Genomic DNA, 12,124 nt, shown 5'->3' with positions numbered 1-12,124 from the left:
TCTTCCAGTGGCGGCATTTCTTCTTCAAGAACTGGCAGTTCTGGCATTTCTTCTTCTTCGAGTGTTTCTGTGGTTTCTTTGGGAGTGTCTGAGGGTTCTGTTGGCAACATTACCCACAGGATGCCTGCCGAATTAACGTCGTTAGGAAGGTCCATTTCGGGAAGGTTGTTTCTCCTCAAGGCTAGCTTTGCTTGTTCTGCAAAGCAGCCTGGTTGGGCAAGGTTGGCCAGGTGAGCGTGCATCAGCGCGATCAGGGTCTTGACAGCTAGGTTGTTTGGCAGCTGCATAATTGGAGGCTGTGTCTCTTTGATAGCCGTCTTTGTTATTTCGGCTGTGGCTTTGGCAGTCTTTTCGATCGTTTTCTCGACCTTTGCTGTAGCCTTTGCAGTGTTTTTCACTACTTCACTGAGTAGTCTGGACTCTTTTTGTACTTCTTTCTCTTGCTTCTTTTCTTCGACTTTTGTGATTTCCTTCCTTCTTATAGGGCAGCTTCCAGATAGAGTTCTGTGTTCGCCTCCACAGTTTAGGCATTTTTTCGTGGTACTTTTACATGATGTGAACCGATGCCCGGTCTGACCACATTCACTGCATATTTCAGAATTCTTCTTTGTGCATTTCCCTTTGACGTGACCATATTCATAGCAACTCATACATTGAATGACTCTGGTGAATCGCTCTTCCTCGATCTGGGCAGGGTTAATACTGTAATTAAAGAGGATGAGTCCTTGCTCTCTGATCTTTTTGGCAGTCAGGATGTCTGGGAATCGTATCTTTACTATCCCATGCTGTGGCATCTTGTATACTTCTTCAATATTGGTATTCAATTGCTTAGTCAATTCTTCTTTTATCTCTTCATTTGTATGGCTGGTGATATAAGTGTCAACTTTTTTCACCACAATGGTCATCTTGGCTTTGGTCTCTAGAGGCATCTGAGGGGTCAAAACCTGAGGACAGGAGTTTTCGCCTAAAATCGGGAGCCATGATTTTGTCAGCATCTTGCAAAGACTTTGGCAAAACAAGGTAGCCATTTCTGGTGTCAATTATCCGCAAGAAGTGGATGCCATTGCCAAACATCAGAGTATTCAGTTCGTGCTTTTTGGTCATCGTCGGGATTCCATCTAAGTTTATCTTGATCTTGGTAGTCGAACCTATGGCTCCAAGCGCATGGCTCGATCCTACCACTGCAAAAAGTCCAAGTCCTGCCTGAGTTGTCAGATTAAGTCCTATCTCTGACAACCTCCTCTTATCTCTGAGGAGCCTAACCAGGTTGGCTATGTAGACGGTGTCTAGCTAGAGTTGGCAGGAGTGTTAGAGTGGCCTGCTGCCGTTCCCTATGCCTAACAAAGGTGGCAACCTCCGAGTGTTTCTTACAGTATCCCAACTAAGGGACCCCTTTGAGACCCCGGCCTTCGCCGGGTAAACCGCAGGGTTCGCCTTCAGAAACAAACGGTGTTATCCTAACGCCGAAAAGTGGTGGTAAAGGACAGGGGGGGACAGGTGTGTGCCTACAAGGATCTCTTGTAGCACCGAGGTGCTTGGCTCGAGAGAGCCGAGTGTCAAAACCCTTACTATGAAGGGATCTCTTTTAGTATGCCAACTCCTTAAAGATGTCAACTCCTTGGCATAAGTGGTGCCCACTTAGACTGGGTCAGGTAATCCAGGTAATTCTTCTTCTTGCTATAAGTGTTACCCACTTAGCATGTAGATTATAACTCTTCCTTCAAAGAGTTCTTGTAGATTCTTCTTCTTCTTCTTCTTCCTTGGAGGCTTCTAGATAGCTTCAGCTGGAGCAGGTAAGCTGGAGCAGGTGCTGGTAGCTCAGGTGAGGTCAGGTTGAGTCCCGGTCCCAAAATAATAATAACTGGAACTCCCACCGAAGTGGAAGGGGACAGTTAAGTTCGACGAAGAGTTCAGGTGAAGGAAAACAGTCAGGAAAATGAAGGAAAGTTGTAGTTAGAGTAGTGGGAGGACGAAACTCCCTGTCTGACTCGTTAAGATATTGAAGTGTAATGTCCACTCAAAACCTTCTGGAAGGCCTGCCAGGTCGGAAGGTGAAAAGTCTTTGTTGATTGTTGATTTATTCTTCTTCTTATCTGTGGGGGTGAATAAGTTGAAGAGGGTTGGGAGGAAGGGGTCTGGAACTTGGGTTTGGGTTAAGGATAAGGAATCTTTATTATTTATTCATTAAATAAAGTTAGTAAAAACCAAAAAAAAAAAAAGATGTTAGGATTTTTTTTTTTTTTTTTTTTTTTTTTTTTTTTTTTTTTTTTTTTTTTTTTTTTTTTTTTTTGATTTTTACATTCTGAAGCTCTGCCCACGCTGCACTTCGCCGACCTCGCACGTCACCTCTCACTGCTATGCATGATGTGCCGTGCTTGACGTTGAAGTGGAGCCCTGTGGGTTGGCTTGTAGTCTGGGTTAAAAGGTATTTAAAATCTTCATTCTTGAACTTCTTGAACTTGCAGGTCCTCTTGAGGTTTACTTCTTCATTCTTCTTTTAGGTTCTCCTCTTCATGGTTGCCTCCTTACTTGATCATCGGTCTCCTGTACCTGACGCCGTGAATATGGCCTCAACTTCTTCAATGCCATTGATTCTGCTGAGGCTTTTGGGCCACCAGGCATGTGTGCCTTCTGGACGAACGTTGAGGCGATTGTAGAGCTCCTCATCCTCATCTTGGATTTTTGTCCATCTTCTTCTTGCTTGATGGTGGAGTCTCTGGTTGATCGCCTCGATCCTTAGTCTTTGATGGATCTCTCGTGCAGTGACTACTTCAGGAAAGCGTATATTCAGAATCCATTTGCCTGCCTGGTTCTGAATAGTCTGTAGCTGCATCATCTGCCTTCTGGAAATGGTGTGAGTAGGCACTGGCGGGTATTCCATGATGGGCCGCACTAGGGCTTTATAAATGTAGAGCTTGGTTTCAGTACTCAGTGTCTGGAACCTTCTGATCTTATTCAGCTGATGTTTAGCTTTGGTTGCTCTATCATTTATGTGAGGGACAATTCCTCTTCTGCTAATTGTTAGCCCTAGTATCTTTCCTTTGTCACAGTAGTCCACTGCTTCCTCGTCCACTATCAGATCTGCTGTCTTGAACTTGGCCACAGGAATGACTTGGAATTTTCTCATGTTGGTTGAGATCTTCCACTGTCTTTCGTATCGATTGATGGTCTCTATGGCTCTGGCAGTTCTGAGTGCCATCATCTCGATCGATCTCCCTTCATACTTGATTATCTGAGTGATGTCGTCGGCATACATATAGTGATTGCTGCCATGTGATGGTTCAGGGGAGAAGGCAAGATCTAGAGAGACTTCAACAGGACAGCAGCACAGCAGCAGCAGCCCACCTAAACCTCTCGCGACGCTCGCCGAATCAGGTCACGCAAAGCGGTTCACGTTTATGCCGACCTCACCTGTCGCACCTGCCCCTTACCTGCGAGCACGAGCGCCACTCACGCCAAGAGGGTGACACTTATACCCAACATCAACACCAACCATCTTCGAGATTGATACCCATCTTTCGAGATATTTTGACTAACTTGCTGCAAGAGAGCTCCGCCAGGTAACCGCGGTTACCGCGACCCTGGCCAGGCCTTCTCTGGCAGACAGTGCCCTTTCTCCTGAGCATTACCCTGATAACTTGTACCACCCCTCCTCGGCGCCTCGTCAGCTTACCGTCGACAGGTGGTATAAGGTGTAAGGGCTGACATTTTGTTCGCCTCCTCCTCCTCGATACTCCTTTCTTTTTCCTGGCACTTGGAAGGACCTGCGGGGGTGACCCCTCCTCATTCGTCCAGACAAGGAGCACAGCCCCAGTCCCCCTTGTAGCAGGTTCGGGACCAGGGAGTGCCTCCACGTGCTGAGCCACGAGTCCCCTGGGAAGTGACGGGTCTGCGTCACCCCACCAGGTAGGAGGGTGGGCGTAGGGTAGGGACGAGGGAGGTCTCCATAAGCCTCCAAACTCTAGTGAGTAGGAAAGGATAGGTCCCCTCCGGGGGTTCCCTGGTATTTGTCTTCCGACACCCCCACGACTGGCACATCTCAAGCTTGTGCTGGGGGGGTCTGTAATCGCCAGACTAATTATATACCAGGCATAGGCTAGCCTCACTTATTCATTTATTGATTTATTTACTGTGTAACACCTTGGAATAATGTAAATATGCCCAAGGTACGAATTAAAGCCGACGGAGGGCCGTCCCCTGAAAAGAGGACGGAACTACTGAAGATCCTTTGCACCAAAGACATACGAATCGTGAAGCTACTCCCCACTTACGATGGCTACGTGGCGATCACAGACACAGACCGCTGCACCAACAATGTCTTTGAAGACGACACCCGCAACACCCTTGTCGCCGCCGGCTTCTCTCCAGTCCTTTCGCCAGAAAAGAGAGCGAAAATGACGATCGTACTGAAGGGAATAGATGCAGAGGTTCTCAGAGAATCACCAAACGCCATCGCAACGGAGATAACTAAATCGGCTCCATTTGCTAAAGTTGATGATGTATATATCATGGAAAAGCCGCATATCATCAAGGTTCGGCTGAGGACAATGGCTATGGCTGATAAGATCAAGGACAATGGCTTGCGCCTATTCTGGTTCTCAATCCCACCCCGGAATATTGAGTACGAGAGGTACACAAATGTACCACAGTGCATGGTGTGCTACGCGTACACACACACAAAAGCCAATTGTCCTGACAAATCAAAGAAAGTTTGTAGTGAATGCGCCGAAGAGGGGCATATCTTTAGAGAATGCCCCAATAAACATAATCCAAAATGCATAAACTGTGGAGAGAACCATAGAGCCTTATCTGGAAAATGTATCACCAGGAAAGAGATGATAAAGAAGATCGAAAAAGAAAAAATAAACAAAGAAAAAGAGAAATTGGAGCTGCCATACAGCATGGTAGCAAAAAAAGCAGCAGATGCAGCTGTAACACAATCAACACCAAAACAAATACTAGCACTTCCAAACGATATCTCCGTCAAAGTTCTGGTGGTGCTAATCAACGCGCATCTAGCCAACCTAGCCAGACCTGGGACATACGCAGAAGAAGTCAAAAAAGGACTCAAGACTGCAAAATTACCTGAGGTCGACTTGCCCAATGATGTGGACTCTGGAGCGATATTTCAGATTATCCCACCTCCCACACAACCCACAACTGAACCACCCCCTGAGCCACAACCTCAAAAACCTTTCGAAATGGAAACCAATGAGGACGAACTTTCTGTCCGCCCGAAAATGCGGCACAACTCAATATCCACAGCAAGCACCACAAGTGTACAGTCCCATATCCAAGCCCTAGAAACCGCTGTTTCAACAATGGACAACAACAACAAAGCTGCCCAAGAGGAAGAGCTGGAGATAAATACAGCAGAGCCCATCAACGACAGGAAAGATCAAAGAAAACCAAAACCGGTCACAAAACTCTTGTTCGGGGGGATCCCAGCTGACCCGAAAGACATTGGGTTACAAATTTACGCCCATGAGCCCAAAAAATATATCAACCATGATAAAATAATGATCGGAAAAGAAATAAAAGCGGGGCCAATCTAAAATTCACCTTCACGAACCGCAATTTCATAAACCGAGAAGAAAAAATCAAACGTCATTTGGAAGCAGGATCAATAGAGGTAAATGGGAGTATGATCATTGGGAGGCACAAACTGAAAGGCATAAGGAATGAGTACGCAGACACGCAACAACCAATAGCGAAAACTGCCAAGTGATGAGTCTAAAAGTGATACAACATAACGTCCTCCACTGGCAAACCAGAAAAAACGAGCTCTGCAACACTTACTCTCACCACAATCCAGACATTATTCTCATAAATAGCCATGGACTACCAGACAATGAAAGAATAAAGATCTTCCCATTCAACATATACCAGCGGAATAAGTCAGGGGAAAGAGCTGACGGGGTGGCCATTGCAATTAAACGTGGGACACGCCATCGCATCCTAGATGACTTTGACCAGGAGTTCCTGGCAGTCGAAGTGGAAACAACCAGGGGACCCATAGTCATAGCGACGTGCTATCTACCACCTCGTCGCCCTTTCTTACCTTACCCTGACATCCTTCGTCTATTACGGCTACAAAGGCCAGTGTACTTGCTAGGAGACCTGAACGCAAGACACAGGACTCTGGGACACGCTGATAACAACAACATCGGCACCAGTATATCCAGGCTAACGTCAGAGGGCCGGCTCAACCACCTAGGACCTGACTTTCCAACACTAATTCGTCGCACCTCTGCGACAAGTCCAGATATGGTGTTTTCCAATAGATACGGACACCTCAATCTCCGTATCACGCCGGGCAATATCACCACAAGTGACCACCTACCAATCATCCTCACATTGTCAACTAACCCTATCCTGATACCAACAACACCCAGGCCAGATTACAAAAGAGCCGATTGGAACCGGTTCAAACAACTACTAGAAGATAAACCTGTACAGGAGTTAGACGGGAGACTCATTATCGAGATAGACCGCGAAACAAACAGATGGTTTGAGGACATAATTGAAGCCAAGGAAGCCAGCATTCCTACAACAACTTACAGAACCATACCCCATCCAGCCAGCTCCAGGGAGCTTCAACTTCTCCAAGGTCTCTACCGGGGAATAAAAGAACTAGCCTATATGAGAGGATGGACTCAAGAACTCCGACGTCAATATGCCACAGTAAGGGTCCGACTTACAGAAGCTTGCAGAGAGCTACAAAACACTAAATGGGCAAACCTTACCACCAAACTCTCAAACACAAGGGACCCAAAAGAGTTCTGGCAGCAACTAAAGACTCTGATGGGAAATGACGCCAGATATTCCCCATACCTCTACGACCACCAGGGCAACAAGGTGTACCCAGAGGCTGATAAAGAGGCAATTCACCGAACGTACTGGAAAAACATCTTTCATATCTCTGAAAACGATAATCTACTCTTTGACGAGGAGACAGAGGAAAGAGTAATAGAGGAAATAGCAATGCGAGCAAACCAATTAACTCCAGACCCACTGGTAGACCTGGGAAACCTTCTAATAGAAGAACCTCTGACTGCCCCATTCACTATTAATGATATAAACAAGGTGATTAGAAGCATGAAAAATAAAGCACCCGGAATAAGCCAAATAAGAAAGACAGACATAACAAACCTACCACCAATAATGATTCAGAGATTATTATCCATCTGTAATGCAGCCCTTGCTTCTGGGTACTTCCCAAGCCGCTTCAAAACCGCACTGGTAACACTCATACCAAAGGCAGGAAAGCCGCCTAATAGACCAGAGAATTTTAGGCCTATCTCACTCTTGGAGATACCGGGAAAGATCCTGGAAAGGCTGATCAATAACCGCCTCCAAAGCCACCTTGAAAGTAACAACCTCCTAAATGAAAGGCAATACGGATTCCGACAATCACGTGGAACGACCACAGCAATAGCGATAGCATATGAGGAAACAGCCCTTGCTCTAGCTAACAAGAAAAAAGTGAATATCGTCCTCCGTGATGTCGCCAAGGCCTTCGACAAGGTATGGCATCCCGGTCTACAACATCGGCTTCTCCAACTAGACCTCCCCTGTCCAATAACAAAAACGCTCTCAAGCTTTCTCCTAGACAGGAAGGCCAAACTAAGAGTCGGTCAATATATAGGCCGTGAATTCTCGCTTGAAAGCGGAGTCCCACAGGGGAGTATCCTCTCGCCAACGCTATACACATTATACACCTCCCCAACTCCACCGCCGGCAAGAGACAGCAATTACATAATGTACGCGGACGACATAACTCAGATTATCTCACACCCGTCCCCACGGAACCAGTTCATTAAGTTCGCAACAGACAGAGCCATTGGAGAAATAAATAAATTTGAAAGAGAATGGAAGATTAAAACAAACAAGAACAAATTTCTAATTATTCCAGCAGCGAGAACAAAGCCAGGAAACCTCAACCTGCAGAACATAGATATTGGCTATGAAAAAACAGGGAAACTACTAGGGCTAAAGCTCACTAACACCGGAATTGCATCACATGTTAAAGAGCGAATTAACATCGCCAACAGCTCGCTGACCAAACTGAAGCGTTTTTCAGGATGCACAGAGGAAACAAAACTGAGGCTGTATAAAACACTGGTGAGACCAATCATAGAATATCCACCCGTCCCTTTAAACACGGTCGCAAGAACATCATGGGAAAGATTACAGGCCATTCAAAACAAAGCCATTCTATGGATTAAAGGAATTAGATGGCCAAACCCCCCCCTTCCATCAGAGAACTCCATGCACTATACGAACTGGACCCCATTAACATCCGTATACACAGAATGGCAGAGAGAATTTGGGACAAGCTGGAGTATCTGGAGGATACCAACTACGAACATATTAACACAATAAGTGAAAACACCGAAGGGGAACACCACTGGTGGCCCAGAAGCTTAACCAGAGCAAGACAGAACCCTCCCGAACCAATATACTCACGAACGAATATATAGACAACTAAAAATCAATTGAGGAAAATACGCCGAGCCGACAGACCGCCCAAAAGCGGTCTATCGGATATAAACAAACAAAACGGTAACTACGCCGACCAGCCATCCATGAATCCCTGCATAGTGCTGCAGGTGATTCGACTGTATATTTAGCAGTCTTACTTCAGCTGTTAGCCTTGGATGGGGGATAGTCCTGTGGTTGCTCTTGGGTACATGATGAGCAAGTGCAGCTTCAACATCGCTGTACCACTTTTCGACTTCCTCGTCAATCTCTTCCAATGTTGCTGTCCTCAAGTTGGCTGCAGGCTTGGACTGGAGCTCATCCTTAAATCCTCCCGAATTAGCCATTCTAAAGTTGAATCTGTTACAGTTTAGGCTTTTCAGGATTGGGTTGGATGATATCTTGAGGATGATGGGCAGGTGATCACTGGTGCTTGCAGGGCCTGGTTCCATGATCACGTTGTGATGGGCTTGGTTATTGCACAGTGCAATATCTGGTTTGGTTGCTGTGTTCCCTGTGATGTAAGTAGGGAAGTCTGGTCCCATGTGGATTAGATCTCCATCAGCAACCATTCTAGCAATAGCATTGCCAACCATGTTGCCTGCTCTATTGTTTAGCATTGGATGGTTGGCATTGAGGTCTCCCACTATGTATGTGGGTAATCTTCGTCGAAGCAGACTGTATAAGTCTTGCAGTGGAACAATTGCCCTTCTTGGAGGCAGATACATTGTAGCCACTACTATTGGACCTCTGCTGGTCTCTATCTCCATTGCCAGCATTTCGTCAAAGTCGTCGAGAATCTTATGTTTGATTTCTCTTCTGACTGCTATTGCTATGCCATCACTTGCTTCTCCAGTCCTGTTCCTCTGATAACATAAGTAGGGGAACAGTTTCAGCCTGTCTGTGTCCTTCAAACCATGACTGTTGATCAGGACTACATCTGCATTTAGGGCTCTATACATACCCGACAGTTCGTTCCTACGAACCATAGTCCACTTGAGGACGTTCTGCTGAACTACAGTGATGGTGTGATTCACTTGGATTTGGCTGCAGGTCCATCTTCATGCCTCTCTTGGGACTCATCATAGCCATTCCTCCTCTTCCTGTAGGTCTCAGGGTCGAGGTAAGTGATAGCCACACCAACGAGATTTAGGTGTTCTTCCCTAATTCTCCTATCTATGATACTGGCACATTCATCAGATTTCAGCTTCTGATTGTTGTAGGAGTATTTCATCCTGCCATTCTTGATGTATTCTGCAACATCATCATCATCAATATTGCCGTTTGTAACGGTTTTCTCGGCAGTGTACAGGATGACTCCTACAGCTTTGCCCTTTGCTTCCCTGGCCTTCTTCACATTCTTGCACCTGTGTGGGGATGGCACCCTCACATACTGGGGTACTGGTGCAGTGGGCTCTTCCAGTGGCGGCATTTCTTCTTCAAGAACTGGCAGATCTGGCATTTCTTCTTCTTCAGGTGCTTCTGTGGTTTCTTTGGGGGTTTCTGTAGGGAGCATAACCCTCAGGATGCCTGCCGAATTTACATCATTTGGAAGGTCCATCTCAGGGAGGTTATTTCGCCTCAAGGCTAGCTTTGCTTGCTCTGCAAAGCAGCCTGGTTGTGCAAGGTTGGCCAGGTGGGCATGCATCAAGGCAATCAGGGTCTTGACAGCCAGGTTGTTGGGCAGCTGCATGATGGGTGGCTGCGTCTCTTTAATCGCCGTTTTGGTAATTTCGGCTGTGGCTTTGGCTGTCTTTTCGATCGTTTTCTCGACCTTAGCTGTAGCCTTTGCAGTGTTCTTGACTACTTCACTCAGTAGTCTGGACTCTTTCTGGGTTTGGATCTCTTGCTTCTTTTCTACTGCCTTTGTGATCTCTTTCCTTCTAATAGGGCAGCTTCCAGAGAGAGTCGTGTGTTCGCCTCCACAGTTTAGGCATTTTTTTGTGGTATTCTTACATGTCGTGAACCTGTGTCCGGTTTGACCACATTCACTGCATTTTTCAGCATTCTTCTTGGTACATTTACCCTTTGTATGGCCATATTCATAGCAATTCATACACTGAATTACTCGAGTGAATCGTTCCTCTTCGATCTGGGCCGGGTTTATACTATAATTGTATAGGATCAGTCCTTGGTCTTTGATCTTTTTGGCAGTCTGTATATCATGGAATCGAATCTTAACAATTCCATGTTGTGGCATCTTATAGACTTCATCGATTTGCAGGCTGAGTTGTCTTACCAGTTCCTCTTTTATCTCTTCATTAGAGTGGCTTGTAATGTACGAGTCCACTTTTTTGACTACAATTGTCATTTTAGCTTTGGTTTCAAGAGGCATCTGGGGGTCAAAACCTGAGCTCTTAAGCTTTTGGCGGAATTCTGGTGACATAATCTTATCTGCATCGGTCAGAGTCTTTGGCAAAACAATGTATCCATTCCTGGCATCAATGATTCTCAGGAAGTGGATTCCATTGCCAAACATCAGAGAGTTCAGTTCCTGCTTTCGAGTTAGAGTCGGAATGCCATCGAGGTTTACTTTAATCTTGGTGGTCGAAGCCATGGTTCCAAACGCATAGCTCGATCCTACCACTGCAAAAAGTCCAAGTCCTGCCTGAGTTGTCAGATTAAGTCCTATATCTGACAACCTCCTCTTATCTCTGAGGAGCCTAACCAGGTTGGCTATGTAGACGGTGTCTAGCTAGAGTTGGCAGGAGTGTTAGAGTGGCCTGCCGCCGTTCCCTAAGCCTGACAAAGGTGGCAACCTCCGAGTGTTTCTTACAGTATCCCGACTAAGGGACCCCTTTGAGACCCCGGCCTTCGCCGGGTAAACCGCAGGGTTCGCCTTCAGAAACACAAGGTGTTATCCTAACGCCGAAAAGTGGTGGTAAAGGACAGGGGGGGACAGGTGTGTGCCTACAAGGATCTCTTGTAGCACCGAGGTGCTTGGCTCGAGAGAGCCGAGTGTCAAAACCCTTACTATGAAGGGATCTCTTTTAGTATGCCAACTCCTTAAAGATGTCAACTCCTTGGCATAAGTGTTACTCTCTTGGGATTAACTCAGGTAATCCAGGTATTCTTCTTCTTCTTGCTATAAGTGTTACACACTTAGCATGAAGACTATAACTCTTCCTTCAAAGAGTTGTAGATTCTTCTTCTTCTTCTTCTTCTGAGGCTTCTAAATAGCTTCAGATGGTGCAGGTAAGCTGGAGCAGGTGCTGTTATCTCAGGTGAGGTCAGGTGATGTGACTGATGACTGGTCTCGGTCCCAAAATTTGCGGAAATCGCCCTTTTTCTAGTTGGCCCCTGTGCCAGCTCTAAGCATCCCCGTTCCTCAACACCAGAGCTCGACCAATCACGAGTGACCTGAGCTGCGAGGGGTCGCTACCATGCACTGACGTCAGGGCGAGCATCAGGCGGTGCTTGCCTCTGTCTAGCGACCAATCCGGTCGCATGCTGCCTCTGATATACGGTGGCCCCCACCTTGCGAGTTAGTTCCTCGTGTACCTGCCCGGTTACACTAACTCCTCTGCGTCAATACACGCGGCGTAATATCCGCGTGTATAGTAACCTCTAAGCCTCCCGGCCAGGGTCACGGTGAACCAACGGTAAGACAGGTGGTAGATGGAGGGAAGACGAACAGATAGTT

The sequence above is a fragment of the Penaeus japonicus genome, unplaced genomic scaffold, assembly GCF_977035675.1.
Source record: "Penaeus japonicus unplaced genomic scaffold, GWHDUDI00000001_assembly GWHDUDI00000018, whole genome shotgun sequence".
In the NCBI taxonomy this organism is placed as follows: Eukaryota; Metazoa; Arthropoda; class Malacostraca; order Decapoda; family Penaeidae; genus Penaeus; species Penaeus japonicus.
This window is presented reverse-complemented; position numbering follows the sequence as displayed.